The sequence below is a fragment of the Octopus bimaculoides genome, chromosome 16 (assembly GCF_046866305.1).
Source record: "Octopus bimaculoides isolate indiv1 chromosome 16, ASM4686630v1, whole genome shotgun sequence".
NCBI classification, from domain to species: domain Eukaryota; kingdom Metazoa; phylum Mollusca; class Cephalopoda; order Octopoda; family Octopodidae; genus Octopus; species Octopus bimaculoides.
The window spans coordinates 1,342,886-1,366,196 of NC_142943.1; the positions used below are offsets into that span (position 1 = coordinate 1,342,886).

The following is a 23,311-nucleotide window of genomic DNA, read 5'->3' on the forward strand; positions in this document are numbered from 1 at the left end:
TCACTGACTTCTTGAATCTTGAGACAAATCTTTTCCTGGGACCAAAACACAACCTTGTTTTGCTTTACCAAATTCCTCTTGGAGGCCTCGATTGTCATCATGGACATATAAAATTTATAGATGATACCTTGCAACCCCAACTGAAAATTAGACTGAAGTGCTGAGAGGATATTGCAATTAAATTTAACTCCAATTTGAAATATTTGATAACATCACAAAGAAACATGTTTTAGATATGAAATATCAACAGATAAGGCAGTGACATGGCTGTGTGGTAAGAAGCTTGCTTCCCAACCACATGGTTCCTCATTCAATCCCACTGCATGGCACCTTAATAATAATGTAGTCATAGGTTCATGAAATATCAGAGGGGGTGGTCATAGAAAGATGGTTTTTGATCATATAACAATATGATCATTGCTAATCTTGGGCTAAATATACACATAGTCAATGCTATGTTCCTTATTGAAGTTTTTTTAGCTCTAAGTCAGCCCTAACCAAGAACACTGCCATTAAAGGCCTTCCAGCTATGACCATCCTGACTTTTAATCAGACGTAAAAAATCAGGAACCACCTAATTAAATGTTTTTTCTTTTTTTTTAAGAGACATTGGAAGAAGATTTTGCAGTTTTTATTTGCATGTCTAAAAACTGATATGAATGCCCCAAGAGGAATGGTGAGAGAACGAGTGAGCCATGACCAGCATTTCAGTCACACAAACATCACTCCAACCATGGCCATCACTCCAGTCATCATCATCTTTTATTACAGCAGAGTATGTCTAGGAATACATTATAAAACTGCATCGGAGTATCTTAACATTTTTTTAAGGTAGTGTGTGGGGGAGGGGGTTAAGTTGAAAGAGATTTGGTTGCTATTTCTAGCAAATCAGAGTGGAATACCACCCCTCCCCATACAGACCTCCACCACCACCACCACCACCACTGACCCATCACTTGGTGTCATATCTGTAATATCAAAGTGTCATAAAACCAGTTGTGTTTTGTTTTTCCTGTTTGTGTCAGCCTAATCTTTCCATGCAATTGATTTACCAACTAATGGAACCATTTATATTAAACAGGAAACAAAAAAACACAAAATATAATATTTTAAATAATAGAAAGATATAAATCTTAAGTTGTCACAAGAAGCAGCACTTTAAACTCACCATGCTTGTGTTTTCCATTTGTAAACCATTATCTTTGCGAAAGTTAAAACTAAATAAATATAAAATTCTATTTGCTTCAATCAAACACAAGCAATGTTTAAACATGTCTGTTCTGCCAGCAATCTATAGAAACCTTTAGTTTTGTTTTATCAAACCAGATAAACAAAGGTCTCACTTCTCCGATAACATGGACAACTTTAACTGTTTCTTAAAAAAATGTCGAATTCTCTGAGATTCTCTACTTTGTTATTGTCTAGTTTTTCTTTGAAATGTCTTGACAAAACAAAAAAAAAAAATCCTGAAATTGTTTACTTATTTATTTCTATTATCTATTTATTTATTTTTATCTATATATTTATTTTTATCTATTTATTTTCTATCACAATTGTGATATAATAGCATCATCGGTTACAGGTCTCCAATGGACCAATCAGTGATTCACAGCATTTCTGATAGCAACACAGTGCGTGTGTGTGTGTGTGTGTGTGTGTAATCCAGTGCAAAGATTTCATCTGTAAGGCACTTTTTTTTTCACTTTAATTCCAATGTTTATGTCTTTTACCAAAATACTTTGGCAAAAGATACATGCACATATACCACCACCACCATCGTCATCATAGTCATCATTTTATGCCCACTTTTCCATGCTTGCATGAACTGAAAGGTTTTTCTCCACTATCTTGCCCTAATTGGTCCTTTGCCATTTCCTTCATGAAGTTCAACCTTTTGACAATCAGTTACTGCTAGCTTTTCCCACATCCACCTTGGAATCCTTTCTATTTGCATACTCGTCTCCTCTTCTCACCAATCATCATCTTCCGCATGCCTCACATCTTCGCCATTTCAGTTCTCCTTCTTCTAAAAGTGGTTCCTCTTATTACAACATGTTTCTCACTTGTCTTTCTTCTGCAACCAATTTCTTTTATATTCTTTTTTTTTTTCTTTTCTCAGTTCATTTATATTCCTATATCCATCCATCTTTGTATTCCACATCCAGCATTGTATGTTGGATAAATGATTCCTGCTTGGGTAAGCACAAAACATTTCCACAACCACTGACAATGATGCAAAAGAGGATAATTAATCCCAGATAATCTTAATCCCTTTATTTTCTTTCTAATTGGATTTGACACAAAAGTCATAACAAGTATAATACAAAGGAATTCTGCCTCCACTCACCTCATATTTATTTATATCATCTCAGGCAGCAACCTGGCAGAATTGTCAGGATGCCAGGCAAAATGCTTTGTGTTCTGAGTTCAAATTCTGTTGAGGCCAATTTGCCTTCATCCCTTGGGACTCAATAAAATAAGTGTTGGTTGAGCACTGGTGGTCGCTGTAATTAACTTAATCCCTTGCCGGCCTTGTGTCAAAATTTGAAATCAATATTTCTATATATGCTAGATATGGCAGATAAGGACAACAACCTTTCTTGTCCTGTTGATGGACCTGAGCCCCAAAATGTCAGACGTTCTATTCCACATAGAAACTGACCATATGCCAGTTTGTACAAACTCTTCTATTGAATTATCATTGTTGGCACTGTAGATCTTTGATGGAATCCACATTTCTAATTCTAAACTAAAATCGACTGGATTTACTTAGATGAGTCTTACAGATTCATGAAACATTTTGGCTCCCAGTTCTTAACCGTTTCATTGTTGATAAGGCATAAAACACCACACAGCACCACCCACCATAAATGCACATTGCACAGCCAACATCTTTGATGATGTACACTGCACCAGCATCTAATACTACACAATGTAGCAGCCTCTTTAATACTCTAAACAGCATCACCAACTTCTTTCCTTCCCAAAACTGCACCAACCTCTTTAATATGCAATGGTGGGAAAAGACTGTGGCTATGAACCACCTCTTTTCAATTAACTCATGTAAAGCCAAACAATTACCTGTTTGTCCATTTCCTATAAATTCCTAATCACAAAATATGAAGTTGGTCTTGTCCTTCTTGTTATTGTTGTTGTTATTAAGCCCAGATCAATCCTGAAGCAGACCTCCAATCAACGACATTCAATATGTAATCATTCTTCTGGGGCACCAACCTGCCAGAATTGTTTGTATGCTGGGCAAAAATGGTTAACGGCAGTTTGTCTGTCTTCACATTCTGAGTTCAAATTCTGCTGCTGTCCACTTTGCCTGTCACCCTTTCAAGGTCGATGGAATAAGTACCAGTTGAATACTGGGGTCGATGTAATTGGTTTACTCCTTCCCACAAAACTGCTAGCCTTGTGCCAAAATTTGAAATCAATGTGGTGGTCATCCTGGTTTTGCTTAAGGCATAATATATTTTGGACTACATCACTAAAGACATTCTAATAGCAATTATGGTTCTATTGCTTCAGACACAGTCAATGGTGTCCTTCACTTTTTAAAGTTGCAGACTGTGATTTGAGGTTGACTTGACTTCTATGTCTAGCATATAGCCCTAATGCTACATAAAATGGCCCAGTATTCTATAAATAGAAATAACCAGGAAATGAACGCAAGAATAGGATGTGTGACGCTTTTTGAAGAAGAATTAAATGGTGAGCGAGAAATGCTTGTGACTTCAACTTGGTAGGTAGACTTTTGTGGAGTGATATAATTATGATGTAGATTTACTTGATGTAAATTAATCGATAAAATTAACTGGCTTAGCTGATTATAAATATATTTCCTGTGAAATGATGGATGAAGTGATAAGAAGGCATCGATGAAACTTTAATCTCTTGAACCTTTGATAATAAGTTCTAACCTCAACTGTGACCCCAGCCAGCCTAATTTCAGTGTAGGGATTAAAACTGAAGACATATGAACAAGTGAAAATTATATTATTTACTGTTGACAGGAGAAATCTAAACGTTAAGTCATAAGTGAACTGCATCTCTTGGTTCTGAGCTTTAAAATATTTCCGAGTTATCTTAATATTCCATTAAAAATTATAGCTCAATTTAGACCAGTTCTTTTATGTTCTGTGAAATTTGCCAAACACTTGCCATAAATGTTGTTGTGAGATAAAATTATGACATTTACAGTCTCCCATATAATTGAAATGTGGACAGTCTCTACAATCTTACTATCATACTAAATTATCTGATGTTAAAATATATAAATATATTAAGTTACTGAGCAGCAACAATTGTAAAGGTATTTAGATATTTAATAGAAGTAATTTAGATTCATTAAAGACAAGATATATTTCATAAAACCTATAAAATAAAATAAATAATTTTAACTGAAACTTTATATGTTACAGAATCATTCATCTAGAATTCGAGAAGCATAAACTAAACAATAAAACAACCTACAAACAAGGTAAAATGAATGATTCATTTACACGAGGAAGGTGTGTGCATGGCTGTGAGCTTAAGAAGTTTGCCTCCCAACTATATGGTTCTGGGTTCAGTCCCACTGTGTGGCACCTTAAGGAAATGACGTCAATTATAGTCCTAAGCTGACCAAAGCTTTCTCAGAGGATTTGGTAGATGGAAACTGAGAAAAGCCTATTGCATACTTGTGTGTGTGTCCTTAACTTGAGATCACAAGACAGTTGTAAGCGAGTACACCTGTTATACATGCGGTGTCATTTGTTTTTAATCTTGCATGGAATCATGTCTGACTATGGTGAAATATATGATTTGGAAACAAATGAGAATTAGTGACAAGAATGAAATGTGGCCATAGAAGATCTGCCTCAACAGATTCCATCTGCTCCATATCAAAATGGAAACATGTCGATGTTGCATAAAATGCATCCAGTACACTCTGTAAAATGGATGGTGTTAGGAAGGGTGTCCAACTGGAGGAACCATGGTCAAAACAGACAAGGGGAGCCTGGGGAGTTCCCTGTCAAACCATTCAACCCATTCCAGCATGGAAAGTGGACTTCAAATGGTGGTGGTGGTGGTGGTGGTGATGGTGGCAGCGGTAGTGGTGGTGGCGTTGGCAGTAGTGGCATTGGCAGCAGCAGGAGTGATGATGATGATGATGATGATGGTGATGGTGACGATTTACAAGAATGTGCTTTTTTTTTAAAATTTATTATTTACTTTGATGCACTTACAGCATTTTGGTGCATATTTGCAGCTATATATCTATTTAGGGCCGCTTCACTACATTTATCATAAGAATCAATAAAGCTTTTCCAATTTGTTTTTCGGGGGGGGGGGTTTCTCTCCAAACCACAAAGATTTTCTACATTACTATTTTGGTAATATTTCTTCTTTACTTCTCTAAAACTTCTGATTTCACCAGACCAATACACAAAAACTTACTGTGTTCAACCGAAGAAGAAAGAAGTATATTTTTCATTCACAGAAATCTGTAGACTGAACAGGTTTCTAATAATATTTGCTTAGTTTTTGTCTGTAAAATAAACAGAGAGAGAGAGACTCTAAGACTTTGTAGGTCTTAGTTTATTCTATGTTCCCAAAGAAGTGAATGTTGTAGATTTATGGTGACCTTCAAGAGAACTAAGTCTGATTCTCAGTTGTGGCATTAGTTCTGGCCATTCCCCTGTCTTCTACTTGCAGAAAATGATGTCACTTTCCTAACTTTGAGTTGACGATGATGTTGATGATGATGTTGATGACAACAGCAATGAAACAATGTAGACAATGATGATGTCAATAATGGCAATGAGAAAATTATAAATTTGGAAAGCAAAGCCTAATTATGGAATTCTACTACTGATGAGTGTGGGACTGTGTCAGTATGAAGTTAATAACAAAGGCAATTGCAAAAATGATCTTTTTTAATTTAATGTCTCAGTATAATTACAGTATAACCAGAAATCCCTCCAAAATTATAAAAAATATTTATTTTGGGGGTCGGGGTGCTTTTCATTTTATTTTGTTGATGATCATCGTTGTTGTCATTTAATGTCCGCTTTTCCATGCTGGCATGGGTTGGACGGTTTGACTGAGGACTGGAGAGCCAGGAGGCTGCACCAGGCTCCAATCTGATCTGGCAATGTTTCTACAGCTGGATGCCCTTCCTGGTCTGAAAATGAAATAGTTTCAATGTTCAAGAGGAAGGCAGTGAGATACTTAAGTATTAAGTTTTGATATCAAGTGAATTGTTGTGATGAGAATAAAGCAGTAAAGCATTTCACTTACCAAACAGAGCAGAGGAGACTAGAAAAATGAATGGTTTTGAAGACGGAGGAGCAAGTTAAACCGAAATAGACAAGAAATTTCATTATCTAATTTGATCTAAAGTTGAATTCTCTCCTACAAGTAGGAATTCTTTTAAGTTGGCATGTTTTCTAAAGAATAGGATATAGTTGATTGAATCAACACACATATTCTCCGCATAGATCTGTGTTTTATTGATCTTGTTTCAAATCATTTGTAGATAAATTGAATCAACAATTCACCTGAAAAACTATTTGACTTATTAGCTAAACAACTGATCCAAACCAAACCAAACTGAGAGATCAATATTTTATATGCCATAAGCAGTGTAATACTAAACTCCTGACAGAGTCACTGATCTGACTTATAGCCATGGGATGGTATATATGTGTGTGTGTGTATCATAGCTACAGGTAGCTTATAGAAGTTGACAAGTGAATTGTGATGTGGTCAGTTGACCAGCTAGAAATAGTAGTCGAAATTTTTTGAAACACACCATCCATTATGAAAAAGAAAATGAATACAGTGGTTTTGTCTGAAAAACAGGCCAAAAGGTGATTACCTTTAGAATTTTGTTGATTGTGTGTCAGGAGGATCGAGGCAGAACCAGGATGAAGCACAGACTAAACAGAGAAGGTAGCGTTTTGTACTGCCCAGTTTAAAACTGACCCTATGAGAAAAACCTGGAGCAAGCCGCTATGATATCAGAGGACATGCTAAAAATAGCAGCCAAGTCATTCTTGAAATGATTGAAATAATTGGGACACTTTGGACAGGATATGCTCTGGTGTACAAAACGTCAGGTTGGTCACAAAAGGAATGCTTTCATCCACAGTTTTATGTGAAGAGGAGGGGACTGGAAACAAATGCTACCACGTGTATGACAGTGATGCTTATTTACGACTGTCATTTCATATCAAGCTAAGAAGATACACACATACACACATGGTTATATTTTGTTTCTTTCATGCTGGTATGGGTTGAAGGATTTGACAAGGTCCAGCTAGCTGCAAGGCCACATTGAGCTACAATTTCAGCTTCAGCATAGTTTCTATGGCTGGATGCCTTTCCCAATGCCAACCATTTTATAGAATGTACTGGGTGCTTGTTCATATTCAATGATATGCAAGAATTATGTTGCACATACACACACACACAAACATATATTCTTTCATTTGTTTCAATCATAATTGGGAAATCAACTTCTAAATCACAGAGCTCTGCCTAAAGGATGTTGTTCATATTGGGCTGAAAGACTGACAACTATTAACAATCCAATAGCAATCACAGGGTCCTCCTCCTCCTCCTCCTCCTCCTTCTTCTTCTTCTTCTTCTCAACACAAGATAATTCTAGATCACAGAGGCTTCATGGCCTGTTGAAAGAAACAAATTGTGGTTTAGTATCCAGCAGACTTGCGTTTTTATGTTTCTTCCAGCCATTCTTCTTAATGCTTATAAACAAATCAACTTAAAACATTAGACTGGTGCACCAGCATGACCGCAGCCACTTGGCTGAAACCCATAAATACATAAATAAAAAAAAAAAAGTTCTTAGATTCTGTCGTGTCTGAGTAAGAAACTTGTTCCCCAAACCACACAAGGGAGGAGTTAAGTTAATGTCCACAACCAGAGAAAGAAAATTGTCAAATAGAAAGAAAACACACATACACATGAATACATACATGTACATATATACCTATATATAAATATATATATATATATATATATATATATATATATATGTATATATATATATATATATATATGTACATACATATACATGCATACATACATACATACAAACATATATATATATATATCATCATCATCATCATCATCATCGTTTAACGTCCGCTTTCCATGCTAGCATGGGTTGGACGATTTGACTGAGGACTGGTGAAACCGGATGGCAACACCAGGCTCCAGTCTGATTTGGCAGAGTTTCTACAGCTGGATGCCCTTCCTAACGCCAACCACTCAGAGAGTGTAGTGGGTGCTTTTACGTGTCACCCGCACGAAAACGGCCACGCTCGAAATGGTGTCTTTTATGTGCCACCCGCACAAGCCAGTCCAGGGGCACTGGCAACGATCTCGCTCGAAAAACCTACAGGAGCCAGTCAGGCGGTACTGGCAACGGCCACGCTCAAAATGGTGCATCTCATGTGCCACCCGCACAAGAACCAGTCCAGGGGCACTGGCAACGATCTTACTTGGCTTGCCGGGTCTTCTCACGCACAGCCCATTTCCAAAGGTCTCGGTCCGTAGTCATCGCCTCGGTGAGGCCCAATGTACGAAGGTCTTGCCTCACCACCTCAGCCCAGGTCTTCCTGGGCCTACCTCTTCCACGGGTTCCCTCAACTGTTAGGGTGTGGCACTTTTTCACGCAGCTATCCTCCTCCATTCTCACCACATGTCCATACCAGCGCAATCGTCTCTCTTGCACGCCACAACTGATGCTTCTAATGTTCAGCTTTTCTCTCAAGATACTTACACTCTGACGGGTATTCACATTGACATTACACATCCAACGGAGCATACTGGCTTCATTCCTTGCGAGCTTACGTATGTCCTCAGCAGTTACAGCCCATGTTTCACTGCCATGTAGCATGGTTGTTCGTACGCATGCGTCATACAGTCTGCCTTTTACTCTGAGTGAGAGTCCCTTTGTCGCCAGCAGGGGTAAGAGCTCTCTAAACTTTGCCCAGGCTATTCTTATTCTAGCAGCTACACTTTCAGCGCACCCACCCCCACTACTAACTTGGTCACCCAGATAGCGGAAGCTATCGACTACCTCTAGTTTTTCACCCTGGAATGAGATAGAAGTTGTTTCCTGTTTGTTTGCAGTCTTTATTGCACCTGAACATCTGCCACAAACAAAAACTAACTTGCTAGTTAACCTGCCTTTGATGTTGCTGCACCTCTTATGTGTCCATAGCTTGCACCGGGTACATCTTATAGAGTTACTACCTACTCCTTTTCTACATACTGAGCAGGGCCATCTACCTGAAGGGGTTTGTGTTTTATCTACCTTCCTACTTATTAGGATTTTGGTTTTAGCTAGGTTGACTCTAAGGCCCTTCAATTCTAGACCTTGCTTCCACACCTGAAACTTCTCCTCTAGTTCTGATAGTGACTCCGCAATTAGGGCAAGGTCATCAGCATAGAGGAGCTCCCAGGGGCAACCTGTCTTGAACTCCTCTGTGATTGCCTGGAGGACTATGGTAAATAATAGGGGGCTGAGGACGGAACCTTGGTGGACCCCTACCTCTACCCGGAATTCATTGCTGTACTCATTTCCAACCCTCACCTTACTGGCAGCATCTCTGTACATGGCTCGCACAGCTCTCACTAGCCATTCTTCTATCCCAAGTTTCCTCATTGACCACCAGATAAGGGATCGGGGGACCCTGTCAAAGGCTTTCTCCATGTCAACGAAAGCCAGGTACAGAGGTTTATCCTTGGCTAGGTATTTCTCTTGCAACTGTCTCACTAGAAATAAGGCATCAGTAGTGCTTTTACCTGGCACGAACCCAAACTGCATCTCATCTAAATTGATTCGCTCCCTAATTAGTTGGGCTATGACCCTCTCTGTAACTTTCATAACCTGATCTAACAGCTTGATGCCTCTGTAATTATTTGTATCTAAAGCGTCCCCTTTACCTTTGTAGCAGTTGACTATGATGCTGCTACCATAACTATATATATATATACATAGTCACTGTACTATATATATATATATATATATACATATAGTCACTGTCTTTACGTCCATGAAAGTATGGAAAAGTGGATGATTATAATGATATATATATCACAATCATCAGGTGGACAAGATGGAGGAAGGTAGCTTCAATCTGGAAACCTGGCTTAAATCCTTGCAGTAGAGTGGACTTTGCTAAAGCCACTCAAAATACCAGGTGAATGTGTTAAAACAGGTGACAAATTAAGTCTGCCAAATAGGCCATGGTGAGAACTCACCATGGCCTACTGCAAGGCAACCAATTAAAGGCTTTTGAAATTTACTCAATCCACAAATGGATGAAAGGTAAATTTGTCTTTGGCATGATTTGAACAGAAAGCACAGAAAGTTGGAACAAATATTGTAAAATATTTTATCCAACATTCTAACCACTCTGCCAAAATTTAAGAGTAATTATGTACTTACCTTTCCTTTGCTGTAGTCCCACAACTTGAGAGTATTATATATATATATATATACATACATATAAATACACACACACACACACACACATATATATACATATATATACGCATATATATTTGTGTGTGTGTTCAACACTGAAATGAAAATTCTTTTAGTCAGTTGAAAATTGAATTGTATCTAATTACTTGAAACAAATCAAATCTTTAGGAATTAATTTGATGGTCAGACAAGAATTTTCAAAATACAGCTTGAAAAGATTGTGACAATAAAATAGATAGTTGCAATAAACGATTGAATATCGAGATTTTAATGGCAGCAGAAACACAAATAAACAATACAAAATTCTTCTCTCTAATTTTCGTATTTCTCTTTGACAAGGCGCTATTCTTTTATTGGTTTCAGTCATTGGTGTGTGGCCATGCTTAGGCAATACCTTCAAGGTGTTTAGTCAGTCATAACACCACCACCATCCTCCCCACTCACCTAGTATTTATTTCAGTCTGGCAATTATTTTATTGATCTCTATTTATTGATTGGCTCAGTTATTTGGAAGCATAAAGGGAAACAAACCACTCTACACTTCACCCATATATACATTATGTGTGTGTGTATGTCTATAAATGCATACATACACTTATACACACACAAGCATGTATAACTATTATTTAAAACAGCTTCATTCAGTTTCCTGCTACTTCAAGTTTTGCAGGCCCCTATTAGGAGCCAGACTCCCTCGGGCTTTGGTAATTCCAGAAGCCTGAAGGAGTCAGGCTGACAGAACACCATGTGTCAGAAGGAACAATCTGAAATGTTGTCCACAAAGACATCAGATACAAACCTTATGCGATTAGAAAAAGTCATTTCATGTCAGAAACAGTGAAGGAAAATTGCTTAATCAGATCTAAAAGACTCCTGAACAAACTTAAAAAACCAACAGAGAAAGATGCCATTTTACCAAAAGATAAATATAGAAAACTAGATAGAACGATCCACAGAGAACAGATAGATAGATAGATAGATAGATAGACAGATATATATATATATATATATATATATATATATATATATATATATATATATATATATATAGATAGATAGATAGAGAGATAGATAGAGAGATAGATAGATAAATAGATAGATAGATAGATAGATAGATAGATAGATAGATAGATAGATAAGTTTATATATCAATAGTTGCACTTTACCAATAGCTTACTAACTCAAAAGTTACAGAAATAAATACTTAAGAAAAATTTTAAGATACAAACAGAAAGTTGCAATAATCATTCTTTTCCCAAGAACATTGCTGCTGACATAAGTTGACAATAAAGAAAAGTAAAAGAAAAAAAAAACAGACACCAGACAGTCTTAATATTAACCTCTCATTCATCAAATCTCTTTATTCAAAATAATTTCATTCTATGAAGCTAATGGTGGAGGTTCTTTATAGAGTCAGAAATAGCAGCCAATTCTTCTTTGATTCATGCTCTGCAGTCTTAATCGAATTATATTAGATAAGGTTGTTCTCAATAAACTGTCTTTCTGTTATAGGCACAAGGCCTAAAGTTTTTTTGTGGTGGGAGGAAGGGACTAGTTGATTACATTGACCCCAGAATTTCACTGGTACTTAATTTGTTGACCCCAAAAGGATGAAAGGCAAAGCTGACCTCGGCAGAATTTCAACTCAGAATGTAGCGAAGGGTGAAGCACCACTAAGCATTTCGTCAAGCACGCTAACGACTCTGATAGCTCAGCCCCGTTAACTGTCTTAATAATCCTTTCCATTAAAAGAACAAGACCAGAAGTTTTGGGGGAGGGGTAAATTGATTACATCAGTCCCCAGGGTCCCACTGGTACTTACTTTCTTGAGCTCAAAAGAATAAAAAACAAAGTCAGCCTCAGCAGAATTTGAACTCAGAACATAAAGATGAAGGTAAATGCTAAGAAGCATTTTGTTTAGCATCCTTCCAATTCTGCTGATTCACTACTTTAAACTGCTTTAATAATAAAATATGATGTTTGTGGTACAAATGTTTTCTCTGATAGGGAAAAATAACTAATTGTTTCCTCTAAAACATTGGTCTTCAACCTGATTCCATATGAAATTTTATTGTTAAAATTTGGGCAATAAATTTGGTTATAATTCTAAAAAAAAAACGATATTTTAAAGACTGAATGGTTATGGGGCTCCACCTGAGTAAAATAGGGACCAGAAGAGTCCAAAGGGGAAAAGGGTCGTTGAGAACCAATGGTTTAAAACATAAGTCATGTTTTCCCATGACATCTGAATTCTTAACTGACTTTTACCATTGCAGAGTAAAACTACGAGACAGTCACTACAGCAGTGATAAGTTTGTCCCTTCAACTATAAAGGTTCCCCTTGTAATAGCGGTGGGAGGAGGAATCGTAAGCGTATAAGAACCAATGAGGGCCTTTTGTGATGAGGAAAATAATGAGTCTTTAATTTTACAAATTCATTCTGATTGTACCCAATCACACTAAGCAAGATTCATTAAAATGTTATACAGCATTAATTAACCCGATAATTACAATGCTTTAAATACCAAAACAAGAAGGATGCCACAGAATATAATAATTTAAATTTAATTAAGCTTCTTATCTTGAGTCTTAATGAGAAGAATGGCTCTGCTTTATATTAGAAAGTTTAGAGATATTAGGTGGGACTGGCGATTTCACAATTCTTACATTCCGTACAAGATTTCTCTATTCATGTCTAATGTGCACTTTTTCCATATTCTTAAACCTGAACACCAAGGGTGAGAATTATTCACGAGAATTGAATATGTCTTGTGGTTCACCATATTCAGGATGATCAATTGAACTCATCATCCCCATCAGCATCATCATTGAATGTCTGATTTCTATGCCGGCATGGGTTGGAGCATTTTGCAAGTCAGAAGACCACACCAAGCTCTACTGTCCACTTCGGCTTTGGTGTTAATGGCTGGACACTGTTCAAGCAGTGAAATACTTTGCTGAATGCTGCACCAAGTAAGCTGTGGAATAAAAGCAGCCCACAACAAAAGTGGAGAGCAATGGCTTCATGCCTCACGAAGGGTAGAGTTAGGGTCCAAATAAAGGGACAGGAATAGGTGTCTTGCAGTGGAGGAGATGCATGGCTATTTCATTTGAGAAGAGGAGGAGAGAGGGGAGAAAGAGGAGAGGGGAGAGAGAGAGAGATGGTGAAGATGTGAGAGGTGTGTATTGTGAAGTGGATTGGGGATTGAATAAAGTGAGTGGAATGTTGAGTGGAGGGAGAATGTATTAAGTAGACACAGGCTGATTGGGGGGGGGGGGGGGGTTAGTTAGAATGGTATGTTGTTGGAAAGGGTTTCAACAGGAACTAATTGACTTGCCCCAGCTAATTATTGTTTAACGAGGAGCTCAGATTATTATATTAATGCTGTGCTTTTTCATGGCTGCGTTAATATTTTAAATGTTCAGCAAAACTAGTAGACATGTCCCCCATGAAATTACTGCTATCAGTGTATATGGCAAGAATAGGCTGTCACGCTGGCAGAATCATTTGCATGCTGGGCTAAATACCTAGTGGTATTTCAGTTGTCTTTTAAGATCTGGGTTGAAATTCCACTGAGGTTGACTTTACATTTCATCTTTTCAGGATCGATAAAGTAAGTACCAGTTATGTACTGGGATTGATATAACTGACCTATCCTCTCTCCCAGAATTGCTGTCTTTGTGCCAAAATTTGGAACCAATATGTATGGCTAGAACGTGATACTACAATTCTCAGAAAGAGTAACTGAACAGTTTCATGTGAAGATTAAATTTATAAATAATCAATATTGCTGATACATAGATATCATCATATTCATCAAAATATAAACTATAAAATAATTACCTCTGTTCCTGATATATTGTAATTATTATAATGAACCATCATTATTTTTGAGTCTTTAAAGAAAGAACAAAATATTTGATAATGAATGTGTTTAATTGAAAGCATCATGAAAGTGTCTGATATCCTTCCCCACTTTACAAGAGAAACATTCTTCGTTCTTGTAACCTCTGCTGATAAAATTTGTAAGTTTCTTTTGAATTTGCTCACTGTTTATGGAAACAGGAATTTTTCAAAGTATTTTAAACAGCATTTATCATGAATCTGACAAACAGGAAGTCTACATTTAGACGGCTGGCTTGTTTACATACCAGATACTGGACAGAAAACTTTGCAACATATTTATGCTCCATTTTTATGAAGGTCTCAAAAAGGGTTTGCTGTGTCAAAAAGGAAAGAATTAGAGAACCGTCAGAGAGAATTGAATGCCTTAATGAGATGTTATTCAGCAACAACATATTTGATTTAATAAATCAAACAGATTGGCAAGGCCAGAATGTCTTTGATCACATGACCATTGAATCAAGACTGACCTGGGCTTCAGAAACACCACCAACAGAACCATATCATAGATATTACTTAATATAGTTAAGTGCTTAGAACCAGAGTGGTTGGCAAGAGGAAGGGCATCCAGCTGTAGAAACATTGCCAGATCAGATTGGAGCCTGGTGCAGCCGCTGGCTCTCCAGATCTCAATCAAACTGTCCAACCCATGCCAGCGTGGAAAACGGACGTTAAACAATGATGATGATGATGAATTATTCAGGAATTTGAATATATTTTGTTTTCATGATAAACATAGTTTGGTAGTGATGAGGTTTAATACTATTCGCTAGTTAATAGCTGCTAATGAATATCTTCTTTTATTGTAAAACAAAACAATTTTATTGCTTTCCTGTGGTTTCTATCATAGAATTGTATACAATCCATATTATATTGTTTTTGTGGTACAAAAGCTTCTTAAAAGGGTCAGAGACACGTTTTATGCCAGAGTCTGATAAAGATTGCTGGTACACAGTAATACTGGCGCAGGTTAAGCTGATACAGGTTACAATGGCACCAGTGGAAAGCTGACGAAAGTGGCACATTTAATTAAAGCAAATTTTATGCTCCAGAATTCTTAATTAAAATTTAATTAAAATGTTTTAAAAAGTCGGGTCAATTAATTACATCTGATTATAAAGTTTGAGGAAAACACAGTTGAAATAGATTATTAAACAAAATTAAAGGTCAATGTTGTATCCAACGTCTTGAATTAACAGTTCGACGTTCTTGCTGCCTTCTTCAAAGTCTTTACACAGATACTTCAAACATTGGTTGTGATCTTTGTACCAACTCTTCTATTTCTTTCTCCATGTGCTGACCAATTACATCTTAAGCATTGAGTACACTAATAGTGGACACTTCTTTCTCAAGTACTCAAATCCTCTTCCAATTCGAGAGGAATAAGGTTCAGTCTTCACAATTGTTGTTGGTCTTCAGATTACGTTTTAGTTTGGATGCAAACGTTGTGGTACACATCACGAATTGAGGACAAGAAACCTGTGAAGATATTCCAGATTACAATATCAATGTACATGTACAAACCAAAAGATAAACCAAGGAGTGAATGGAGTGATTTAACCAAAACTAAAGGATGAGAAACAACAATTAAAAGGGGTTAATGATGGAAATGCAGCAATCATTCTCTTGTCATTTGCCTTTCTCATCTTCTCTTTATTGTTTTCTCCCCCCCCCCTCTCTCGTTTTATAAAAATTTAGGACTGTGATGGGGACGAAAGCAGCTCCTCCTTTGTTGATTTAGTTATTGGCTGCCTAGAGATTACGATATAGCAAAAATCACTAGGAAAATTTGGAAACTCTTTCTTCAAATATATACAAGAAAACTAGAAAAAGTACTGAAATTGTAACATGCATTTTTCTATAAACTTTTGGACTCCAGTAATGTATTTTGGTAAAAATATGAACATTTTCCTGCTTTTACCCATAATAAAGAACATCACTGTTGGATTTTTTAATATGAATTTACTTGTGTGGAACCTCTTTATCTTTCCAATACACATATTATATGTATGTGTGTGTGTGTGTGCGGCATATTCTTTTAAAACAAGTATTCTAAGTAAACTACACCAAAACCTTCCTCACCAAGCTTTTAAGGAATACCATTTCTTAGCCTCTACATTCATTTATCATATTCAAATAAACCTGGTTTTTGTTATTCTTTTGACATGATGTGTTATTTCATTCCTCAATTTTGTATCTGCAGCTTTTCTACTGGTGCCAGTTATTCTAATTTGTGCCATATTTATCTCAATTCCTGTTTCACATGTTTAAGATAAACAGCATTAGGCACTAGTGTACTTTCACACCTCACTTTACACTTAAGCTTTCGTTTTTCACCTCACAAATTTAGTTTTTAACACTATTATTTTAACACTTAGCTTTACAGGCAAGTTTGATTTGATTAGGGACCATCTCTCTGAATTTAATGTGGATTCAGACGTTTGGCGACAAAACATTTTGCATTTCATGGCACATCAAGCCAACACTGATATTTATCATGTGTAACATTGAGTCAGTTGTTTTTATTGCTTTTCTTTTCTTTCTTTTCTTTTTTTTCTTCTTTTTGTAGCTTTACTCGGAAGAGTGTAAGTGTTGATTTTATCATACGAATCGTTAAAATTGTTTTTATAAATTTCATGCTTTTTTAGTTACTTTGATTTTATCATTTGTGACCTCACGGTTGTCGTTTTTTAAGGCATTGTTATTAGAGTTGGAGGTAAAAGATTTCTAGTGAAAGTGGATAAAAATCAAGCATAGAAATGAGACTGGCATCCATGATTACATTTCCGCAATTGTAAAATTTACAAATTCGTTCATCAAACAAAAACTTCAGGTGAGTTCATAGCCATGTGTTTGACCACCCACCCATATGCTCGTGTGGTTTATTCAGAGCCTATCATGACCTCTTCAACAACATCTAAGAAATCATATTTTCAGGATATGATATTTTTATTTAACAACTTGCCAATTTTTTAGCTAGTAATATGTGGCAACACCACCACAATGCAATATTTCAAGACTACTTTGATTCTACAGTAGATTCCCAGTTTGTTTTACAGCCATTGGTGAATTTTTCTTTTAGGGGACTGAAAAATAACAATTTTTCTTAGTCAACCTCAAATTGAAAAAAAAACAAAAAGAATTCATATTCTTAAAGACATTGTAAGTTTGTCAGATTGTAAGATTTCATGAGACCTATTCAGAGAAAAAAGGGGTTCTGTTTTCTTTTTCTCTTTTTTTTTGTGGCTAAATATGGAGCTGAATATTGTTTTACATTCAAAAAATAAAATATCCCAAGATAGTTCTTCAATTAATACCCAACATGCAATGCATTGGCAAGATTCACCATTTCACAATTTTAGCCTCAAGTAAACTCACTTCAAAGAAATTGAAAAAAATTGTTTAACACAAGCAAATTATATTTTCATTTTTTAAATAAAATAAAGCTAAATGATTAAAAATTTTGATATAAAGTTCAAATGCATATTTTTTGTAATATATCAAAGAAAGTTGCTCGTACATACAATAGATTGAGTCAGTAGCCTGCAAGATATATATTATTAAGTAAATATGAAATTATATGGGGAACATATGAAAAGATCACCTGAAATCATATATTAAGCTATTTGCATACGATGGCAAGCTGCCAGAATCGGTAGCACGCCGGGCGAAATGCTTAGCAGTATTTCATCTATCACTATGTTCTGAGTTCAAATTCTGTCGAGGTCAACTTTGCCTTTCAATTTTTTGGGGTTGATAAATTAAGTACCAGTTGCATACTGGTGTCGATCTAATCGACTGGCCCCCTCCCCCAAAATTTCCTGCCTTGTGCCTAGAGTAGAAAGGACTAAGCTATATTTATACCATAGCACATAATGTTGGATTGTTTTTATTGATACAATTCAATGCTGTCGAATATAAGGTTTACTGAAATTGAATTTTAATATCATGGATCAATTTTCAAAAAACTACACACACACACACACATTTTACACATGTACAAGTGAGCTGACATGAAAAAAATTGCTTAGAAATTCTAATTGATATTGTCATTATAATCCAGTTAATATGTGCTTTCAGTAAAAAGTCATCTGGAAAGTAATGTGATAGCGTTCTCATAGAAAATTATTTTCTATTCTATCTATGCCAGGGGAGGGATGCTGACTGGTAGGTGCTGCAGATGAAAAGGGCCATTTGTTGTTGTTCTTCTTCTTTTACTACATAGCTGTCTTGGCTAAACTCTATCGTCATTGGGTTCTGTAGGCGACCAATCTTAAAATCATGCTTCGACATGTACATGTATATGCGTGTGTTTGTGTGTGTGTAATAAACCTAATGCTGAATTCTCCAACTGCAATGGTAGGAAACTGAAAAATCACACAACTGCAGATGTACTTTCTTTCTGAACATTCTCCCCAATTTCTTTCGTTCCAGTTTTTCGCAATACCCACAAAGCAGACGTAACATTTCTCTCCTGTAGCACAGAGCTGTCACCATAGATATCATATTAGCCCTTCTGACGAGTACCTGGATTCAGTTTTCTTCGAATTCTCATGTGTGAGACCGATTGGTAAAACTGGTTGAAATAGATCTACAATACTGAATACAATAAATGTTAATGTATCTATGAAATTGAGAAATATATGAGTGCCTGCATTTTCTGACTTGTGGATTCTTAGATAACTATATATATATACATATATATATATATATATATATATATATATATATATAAACAATTGCAGCATGGAAGGTGTTTATAAGCCATTTAAAATAACACACAAAATCCGTTAGATTCACTTCAACTTTTAAATTTAATTTGTCAAAATATTTTCGTCGCTTTGAGACCGCGACCTGTTCACTGACAAAATTCTGTGCTGTATATATATATATATATATATACACACACACACACATATATATATACACACACACACTATGTATATATATATAAATATATGTACTTACATAAATTCATGCATCTACACACTTATATTTCAGTTTATAGCTTGATTTTATTCTGGAGTGTTTTTTCTGTTAGCTACATTAATGTATCAGGACACACACGCGCACACACACACACACACACACACAATTACATTGATACAACAGTCAATCATAAGCTAAAACTATAATCTATTTTTTAGTGTCACTTTATCTTGCCATGTTATATAACTTTCCATCAATATTATGTTTGTTCAGAAAAACACACAATTAGGAAATAATATTTCCATTTGTTTCATGTCATTAATATTGAAATATCGTCATATTTTATCAACCATTAAAATGTCATTGCCCCGTGTTTTATTGAACATTACATTACGAGGTAAAAGCCCGCATTTCATACAAAAGTTACAATTCCATAGTTCACAAAAGCCATGCAAGATTTTGTTCATTTGATACGTTTGTACTTACTTCGTATATTTAACACCTAACAATCATAAAGTCCATTAATACACTTATAAAAAGAAAGCTGTATATTTTGGCAATCTAATTAATATTAATGATTATGACTTATAATTCTCTTCCTCAATGACAAATGACATTTAAATATATATAACACTAAATGATCGAGTGACATTTAAATAAATATAACACCAGGCAGCCTATTTCAATTTTTTCTATTGCTGAAATGGCAATTACTGTTTCCTACAAAATCGTTAATTCTGAATTCCGATCTGGAAACTAAATTTCCTTATCACTTCTAGATTTTCTACAACCAAAGACAACACTTTTTTTTTTCGTTTTATTCTTCAGCTTTTATTTCATAAGACTGTATATTTTCTGTGTCGTGTTTATATTGCTATTAGTATACCCGTGTTGTCAAAATAGTGGCATTTAACAAAATAGAGCTTAAATTGGTATTTAATAAATGTGATACTATAACATACATTTCATATATCTGATAGAGGCTTGTGTAGTAAGATTATCTAACTTTCTATTGACAATTCTTTGAAGGATTGGTTCCAAAGAGAATTAAGTATGAAGGAGGTTTTGTATAAATTGTTTTCATTTTTTATTGAAATTAAAACTGAAAAGAAAATTTTATATTTAATTTTTGAAGTCTTTTCCAACTATGATTTTATTAAACCACTGTTAAGTCTGCACTGTCAGAAATAACAGTGATTCACGCATAAATTAAAAGTTAATCCTGTTAATGACTTTCTACAAGGAATGTGAAAGAAGTTTGTGGAGTTTTCTGTCTACAGTCTAGTTATTTTGGTACACGTATAAATGATATCACCGACGAAAAGGAAATGAACTAATGGTCTATTCATTATTTCTACCACTGTTATGAGAGATAGAAGAAATATGGATGCAATAAGCATAGAATAATTTAGCAGGACAATATATATATATATATATATATATATATATATATATATATACACACACATGCACACACACACACAAACACACACATGCATTTATACAAATATATATAAACGTGCAGACAACAAATGTTATTACAGCAGATGCTTGAACAATGTTAAGAACATCCACCATAGTCAGTGAAGCTTTCTCATTGGCATTGTGCTGTAAGATGGCTTGATGACTGACTTTACTAAATCACCTAAACAGTATCATCTCACTGACATCATAGCTGCAGCTAACCTCTTCCATTAAACCACAAATGTCACAGAAAGAACAAACAATTTTACTTTGTAAAATGATTTTAAAAACCTTCACATGACAATAGCAAACAGGAAAGTGTGGTGATTGGCTGAAGGAGATACAATTGTTGATTTCTGGAATCAAACAACTCTGGCTATTCATTTGCTAATTACAACTCATGCACCATGTCAATTAACTCCATTTGGTTTGGCAGATTTGGGAAATTATCTGCAAGTAGGACATATGGATTATCTTTCTCTGTTTCAATATCACTAACTGAATCTTCAAAAGAATTGTCTGATATCGTTGTTGGAGAAATCACTCATAAGTTTACTTCATGTGACGTTGATTTAAATTTTTAATTTGCATTTTGAAAAGTCGATCTTTTGTTTATTTATTATTTTTCTGAAACCAGTTATTTTTGTCATCCCCCCCCCCCTTCTAAGATTGGAGGAGAGAGAGCAGTGTCCATGGTTTTTATAGGCTCTCCAAGACATTTAGTATAGACATGTGCAGGGATAGAATTTTAATCCCTACCCCCAGGAAGTAAGGGCTTGATGGAGGCATTAGCATGAGAATAGAAGGTGGGACATGATGAGAGGACTAAAGACGACTGAGAAGGATATGTCTTGGAGGAGGTAATTTGAGGCCAACCTGCTCCGCATAGTGAAGCCATTACTGTTGGGAAAGCAATATTTCAATCAGACAAAATCTTACTGATTTGAGAGGTCACACTGAATCAAAAGGACTGTGAAGGGTGACGTTCAGTTTTCTTACAACCAAAGAAGCAAGTTTCTTCGTTGATGTTATTGCTTCATTATTATAATATTATGTATATTACTGACAGACATTGTAAAATTGCTGTTTGATATACATAAACACGTCTAGTTGATGGCCACTGAATGAGTAGACATGATCTGATGCAGTAATTAGGATATGTCATGTGATATGCTCCCCTTTCACATGCAATAAAGCAAGACTAAGCTTGATCATTATGTAAGCACAAATAATTATTACTTCATTTTGCAAAATCTGGACATGACAGAAACATGCTAAATACACTTCTGAAATCAACAAAAAACAACAAAAAACAACTTAAATTTGTTTTCTGTGACAAAACCTTTGATGCCTGACATAATAAAATGTCTACTTCAGCCATAAACAACTTTAAAGATTACCTTAAATAATTTTTTGTTAATTTGTATGTGACTTTGGTTTGCATTTATAAGCTGTTTGGATTCTACCGAATTTCCATAATCACAATGTCTGTACAATTTTGTTTTATTATTAGAAGCATGGCAGCTGGTTTATTGATTCTGTTTCATTATTTCAACTACAAATTAACATTTTTATATATATTTACAATGTTGCTGTTGGCTGTGTGGAACTTTGAACTAACATCTGAATTTTTGAAGTTAAAAGAATTTTGTAAAAAATTGTATGTAAACAATAATGAATAAAAAAAAAATCACTGTTTCTAACAAAATCGTTTGAAATTGTCAGTAAATAATAAAACAGTAACTTTTGTTTTATTTCTAATAATGAACTAAAAATAATAATTGGAACATTGAAAGTCAGTAGCGCAGATGTTTGTATCGTGTTAAGATCTTGTTGGAGGCCATGTGTAGCTTCGTTGTTGGAAAATATTTCTATTCAAATTTTTATTAAAAAAATTCAAGTTCAGTATTCTGTGAAAGTCAAAATTTTTTGTTAATACCAGAGGCGATGCCATGGCTTTTTCTGATGTGTGTTTACAATGTTGACATCGTTCTGGTGATCTTGTTTCCAATATTTCTGGTTAGATTTCTTGCAGACATGTCAAGACAGAATTTTGTATGAATGGTCACTTAGAATATATATTGGCGAAGATAATTGACAAACGCCACTTAGAATATATATTGGTTAAATAAATTGGAACGGTGTTGTATAATGGCAGCTTGTAAGAATGACCATATAGAATATAGTTATTGCCAGGCTGGTTGAATAGTTGCATCATTGATATATGATGGGCGAGGGCTGATAACAATGATCTTATAGAATATATATTGATATGTGGAGCAACTAAGTAGAATAGTTGATGTATGACTAGGAAAGGGCTAATAATAAAGGCCGTTTACAATACGTTCTACAGCAATGGGTGACTCGCAGCAACAGTGACATGAATCTATGTGCATACATATATATGTATGTATGTATGTATGTATATGTATGTATGTATGTATATGTATGTATGTATGTATGTATGTATATGTATGTATGTATGTGTATGTATGTATGTATGT

General features: G+C 35.3%; 1 long non-coding RNA gene across 1 annotated transcript in view; it reads right to left on the reverse strand.

The window, feature by feature from the left end:
- Positions 1-5,916: 5,916 nt before the first annotated feature.
- LOC149132252 (uncharacterized) overlaps positions 5,917-23,311 on the reverse strand; it is a 37,440-nt gene continuing 20,045 nt past the window's right edge. Inside the window, exons 2-3 of the long non-coding RNA XR_016244535.1 lie at positions 6,869-7,679; positions 5,917-6,172 (exon numbers count right to left, since the gene is read on the reverse strand). This is a non-coding gene — a long non-coding RNA (uncharacterized LOC149132252). The remainder of the gene's footprint in view (positions 6,173-6,868; positions 7,680-23,311) is intronic.